Source organism: Hyposmocoma kahamanoa, unplaced genomic scaffold, assembly GCF_003589595.1.
Source record: "Hyposmocoma kahamanoa isolate Upper Pololo Valley unplaced genomic scaffold, ASM358959v1 64, whole genome shotgun sequence".
NCBI classification, from domain to species: domain Eukaryota; kingdom Metazoa; phylum Arthropoda; class Insecta; order Lepidoptera; family Cosmopterigidae; genus Hyposmocoma; species Hyposmocoma kahamanoa.
Genome location: NW_020653852.1, coordinates 12,210,698 through 12,216,697, shown reverse-complemented (window position 1 = coordinate 12,216,697; position 6,000 = coordinate 12,210,698).

Here is a 6,000-nt window from a genome sequence, read left to right as displayed (position 1 = left end):
TTATTAATAAAAGAAAAACCACCACTTGCACAAACGCAGTTTTGTTTAAAACAAGACTAATTCAGGGGTTTTAATTAAGTTCAATTCAAATCCAGTGACTCAGTGTACTCATTAATAATTTAAACTTTTTAGAGGTTCACACTCGAACTTTGGCTTGCCTGTTTGATCGCTATACGTGGGAAGATAATTGTATAATTCCCAAACATCCTATTAACAAATTAACTGCCGGTGTTACACGACAGGTCAATTAGCATGGCATTATATCTTTGTAACGTGATCGTGTGATCGTGAAATATGTACGTGCATTTTGAATGTCCATTGCTACGAGAATATTCCGTGTTGCGTAACGAGTTTTTAATGTATGTCTATTGTTCAGTGCTCGGTACCCTGATGACTGGGTTAGTTGGAAATACATATATATATATATATATATACCGATTTTGAGCTTATCATAACTAACGTAATCGAATTTTTTAGCGAAATTACGTTATTAACAACTGTGATCAGCGAGACGAGATCTACAACCCCCTCTAATCAGTTTTTAATATCTTATTTAGTTTCAGTTTTATTGATAAGCAAAATCAGCGAAATTGAAATTTTTTTTAGGTGACAATAAAACTTAAGGTACAAATTATTTCGAAAGTTACCGAAATGCGAATGCATTAGTTATAACAAGAAGGGCAATACTATTTTATATGGAAATTTAAATATTATAATAGCTACTTCCGCCACCAAGCAGTATTGTAAGCATAGCATAGTGCGTTCCGGTTTCGAAGGGCAAGTCCATCTGGAATTACTTTACACTTTTTTATGGATGCTTAAGAAGGTTCTCAGAACCAAAAGGTCAGCGAGGGGGTCAGATTTTTTAGGGCATCGACAATACGTGCAATTTACCCGATTTAACGTCGACAAGTGTGGTGACACCCTTACAAAATGCGCATGGTTGAAAATAACTTTTTTCGAGATTTTAAAAATTGATTTTTCGACCAATATTTCTCTGCGATTCGTTGTCTTGGTTTCCCTCGTCAGTCACTATTTGTTTACGTAAAACGTACCCGTGACACTAGGACACTATTGTATCCCCATTCCAACTCCAAGTTCTTCCTTAGTAAAAACACTGCCTGCTGGTATTCGTGACAATCCATCGGTCGCATATTTCAAACACAAATTAAAAGAGCACTTCCTGTCGAACGCGTTAGTTAGTTCGGTAACATATAAATAAACTAGTAATTTGTTATTATAATATATATTGTGCTTATGTATGTATTTATGTATATAAAGTCCATCATTTATATTCTTTTTAGTCACATTAAAATTTTTATTTTATTATACAATAATTAGTCCCGCAGACTTCACTTTTACACCACGGCTAGGGTAGGGTAGAAGTAACGTGTGTTTTATGTGTCTTTTCTTTGTGTAATAAAGAATTATATAAAAGTTATTATATTAGACAAGCAAAACAACTGAATAAATGGATCTGTAAGCTAAAAATGTAATGGCATCTTTCAGTTCGAAGTTCTAACGGTGCTTTTAATAATTACTATCGTAATAAATACGAAAATTCACAGTATTGGGGTAACAAAGGTCACTCCAATAAGCAGTAGAGCTCCTTGCTATAACTATTTCTGCCGCTGACCAGTAAAGTTCCGGTTTTGAAGGCTAAATGTTATGGTGAAATTACAGGCACGTGGGATTTGTCCAATTTATGACGGGGGCAAAGGCATTGCTACTCAAGTCCTTGCGATTAAAGCTCTAAGTAGCACTGAAACTGTTAAGCGACATGCCTCGCTTACCACCAGGTACATTGCTAGATCGTCCCGTAACTTTGTATTATAAAAAAACTTTATTGGACTTTATTGGACAGAAAATACCCTCGAATAAAAACATCGTATAGTCTATTTAAAAGTAACTTTCCGTTTTCTGGGGCTTTTGCACTTTGTGAAGTTTTAATGTGACTTTAATGTTCTTCCTATCGTATACGTGGTGAAAGAATTTGTAGACGTACAACGACGTACAGGAACCCCCTCGCATGCAAAGAGGCTCTCTTCGTGCATCCCCATATATATTTCTGTTGCGGCACAAACATAGTGAGAAGATTTTGGAAAGAAATGTCGGAAAATTGAGAATTAAAATAAACATTTGCCATGTACTGAACCAAGTCTGTCGAGAAGTTTCATTATTTATATTCACTTACAGTAACTTTAAGGAAATATTATGTTTTGCTAGGTCTACTATTGTCTGAGAAACAGACGAAAGCACATATGGAGCTGGAGGAATAAAATTATCACGAGGCTTATCTACATCGCTGTTAATCTTAATGCATCTTGATTTATGTCTTGTTTGATATGTTATTTCGTGCCGAGACTGAAGAAAAGAAATAAATATGAAGAGATAATAAGATCCAGCTATTTTTATAATATACAACAATTGCGTTCAGTACAGTTTTTTTGTAATAAAGTAGTAGACCGTAGATACAAGTTCCCTAAGTACCTATTCAGGTTAGGGTAAGTAGCTGCTTATTATTGGCCAATGTGTATACGTGATAAATAATGCAAATTGAGTTGTTCCAGTGGGGATCACTCTGCCACATATAATTAATTTCCAATAAATGGAAGGTCGGCTGTAATTACGGCGGCATTACAAGCACAAGTTATATTTATATAAATGATGTGCGAACGTTAATGTAACCATTTAAAATGTGCCAAGTAACAATCGATTTCGAATTTGAGTACTATAGTGAAATGTAATTATGTTATCGTGAATGTAACATTCAAGCAAGACATTTTCTATATATTCTTACACGCATTTGATCAAAAACGATAATTCTATTTCATTGAATTGTTTTTACGCTTCGTAGCCAAATGTTGTCAAATTGAACAGTTTTGTCATTTCAATGTAGTTAACGTACTTATAAAAGTTAAGTCAACTATTTCTTTTCACTTATTATTTTGGATACAGTGTTTACTTTAAAGCTCCAGTTAAAGCGTTTATATTTGGTTGTAGTATTTTTTAATAAGAAATAAGTGGACTTTTGACATCCTGCTCACCTGATTGCACATCTAAATAATGTCTATTCGCACTCGCTTTGAAAAGGCACAAGTTATACCATTTAGGGAACAAGTCTGCAGGCAAGGAATTCCACTCCATAGGAACCGCAGCCTAAGTCTGGTCTCCCGATGATGGAAAAGAGAAGTGCCCAGTTGGTATTTAGCATAACCGTCCGTAGGTGGCAGCAGTACTCCACACACGATTGGACTTGTGCTTGGCTCAGCTGAAGCAACTTTAGCGGTGTGAAGTAATGCCTCATTGCATTTTTTTCTCTTCCTAGCTGCATTTTTGGCCTTGGTTTCTATGTATCCGCCGAGGATTAAACTGGACTATAGGTCCATTACAATTAGCTGGAGACGGTCGACTATCGGTATGTATATATCATTACAAAAAGTCGGAGTCAGGTCAAAGGGACTCCGTTTTGTGGCGAATAGAAACGCCTGCATGTTGGTAGCATTATTGACGCAATATGATATGCAATATTTAAACTAATACGCAGGTGATAATTAAAGAAGTACCAAAGAAACTATCAGGTTCCTTCAGTCACCTGTACTTTCTTAATTGTTTGTGTGCTGTGTGTGTATGTAATTCACATTAGCGAAAAACAGAACAGGCTCGAACCATGCTTAATATTAATCATCGAAAGTCGTTTGTCGACTCTTATTAATTGAAGAACGATTTATTCCAACAATTCGAAGAAAAATCGGTAGAGTTTGAATCAGAAGTAATTTCGATTAACATTAAGGCCGATTGAACGGGTGAATCATTTCTTAAAATGGCTTTTCGATTAATTGGCGTCAAACAAATAACTGTCGATAAAATGGCATTCGATGATAAATTCTAAAACGTCTAACGTTTAAAGTTTCAATAATTCAAGCAAATATTTTATAAGACAAATACTTGTTTTTACCATGAAACCAAAATTTTTAAAATTAAAATCCATGGAAGAAAAAGAAAAATGACACATTTACGGTCTATAAACTCATTATGATCTCATCAGAGCATGAAGAAACTCAATATCCCTTCTGTACAGAAGGGATATTGCTATTACTACCACAACACACCCAAAACTAATTTAGCAAAAAATGTACGTACGAATAGAAATTACCATGAAAACTTAAAAGATGTATACAGGAATAATTATGTCACTCGACTGACTTTTGTACAAAATGGTGCTGCAACTGTTGTACCGATCACCCAGTCGTGCAATATGTACTTACTTGCTTATGTAGGATATCATAATTTTAATTTTTACTAATAACTGAAAAATCGCCAAGGAAATATTTTGAAAGCGACCAAAATTTGTACCTTAATAAGTGGATTCTTGCGACTGATGGAAAATAAATTCAAAGGATTTTCAGGTGAGGATAGAAATTTTAATTGAAAGGAAATCTCGAAGACTCCAAGAATAAAGCGGAAGATTTCTATTTGATATACGAGACTTTGGATCTGTACTCCTTTAATAAAGTTCCAATTTCAAATGTCCTTTGTCCGCAGTCTGTGTTTTACACAGGTACCGAAAAATACGTACATCCTTTTACTTACTTCATACTTGGTAAACTGAAACTAACAGCTGCCTTTCATTACTGAAACTTACTTTTGTTATATACTTCTTATTTGTTCTGCTCTAGTAAATGGACCTAAAGTATATGACGCCCATGTCAAAGTTAAATGGTATCGGTGTGAACGGTATCTATTTACTGAGACGGCCCGAGTCTTGCATTCGGAGTCGATAGGAGACTGTAAGAATTGGATTTGAAATCCTTCCGATTAGGCGTCCCGCAAGGGTCCCATTTGGGTCACTTGCTTTTCAACATATGTCTACACGACAGAAGTATGCTTCAAGTACTCAAATGACGATATAGTTATTTTTGATACATGTGCGGAAAGTTAGTCATTATTCACGAGTCTCGAAGCTTCTTGGCCCGAGCCAGAGGCAAGGGTCAAGACTCGAGACAAGTGAAAATGACAAATCCGCACATGTATCAAACGACGTTTTTTAATACATTTGCGAAAACAGTACATTGAAAGTAAAATAAAACAGTATTTTAAAAAACTCATTTTATTTCTTTGTCTGATAAAAATTCAGAATGCAATGGCAACGTTGCCAGTATTCAGCCACATTAAAATTACTATTCCAGAGGCGCGGCGCGCAGCGGTCTCGCGTAATACTCACCTCCGGTCATTGTTAATACTCAATCAGCCAGCTTTATGGAAAATATTTTGTTATTTTTAAATGTAACCCGATGTTTGTAAGTAAATATAAGTTTTAATGACGAATGACTTACCTCTCAAAGCACATATATATTAAATAAATATACAACTCATAACAAGGTAAATTCTTAACTCATAACAATCGTATCGTGTTTAATAATGATAAATAAACGCTAACTAAATGCTAGAGAAACTCGAGTACCTTACTTACTTACAACTACAATAAAGCGACAGCGTTCGCGAGACGGGGGAGGTTAACCTTTGTGTGGCGAGCGAGATACCCGAGCAATATAGCAACAACAACTGATAACTTTTTAGTTTTCTGACACTAATTATTTAGGTGACAATAGAAAAAATTCCGAAAAAACCGTATAACCGAAAGTTAAAAACAGAAAAAATCGGTTTTCAGTCTGTTTTGCATGCCCATAGTCACATGGGCTTTATTTTATTGTCAAGTTTAACTTAAGTTAAACTTTAGTTTATTGTATTGTTAAATGACGGGACGAAAGAACTATCTTGAATATGCAAGTGAAAAAAACAATAACAGTGTACATACACACACATTCACGTGTATACTCTCTTTGAAATAAAATTTACTATGAATAGTTATCGACTGCTTAGGTTTTCGCAATTGCTGTACATTGAAAACGAAACTAGTTTTCATTTATTATTTATTAAGTTTGTGTTGAGTTACTATAATCAAGTTTTAAATCAATTTTATTTTACATAAAAATTGAA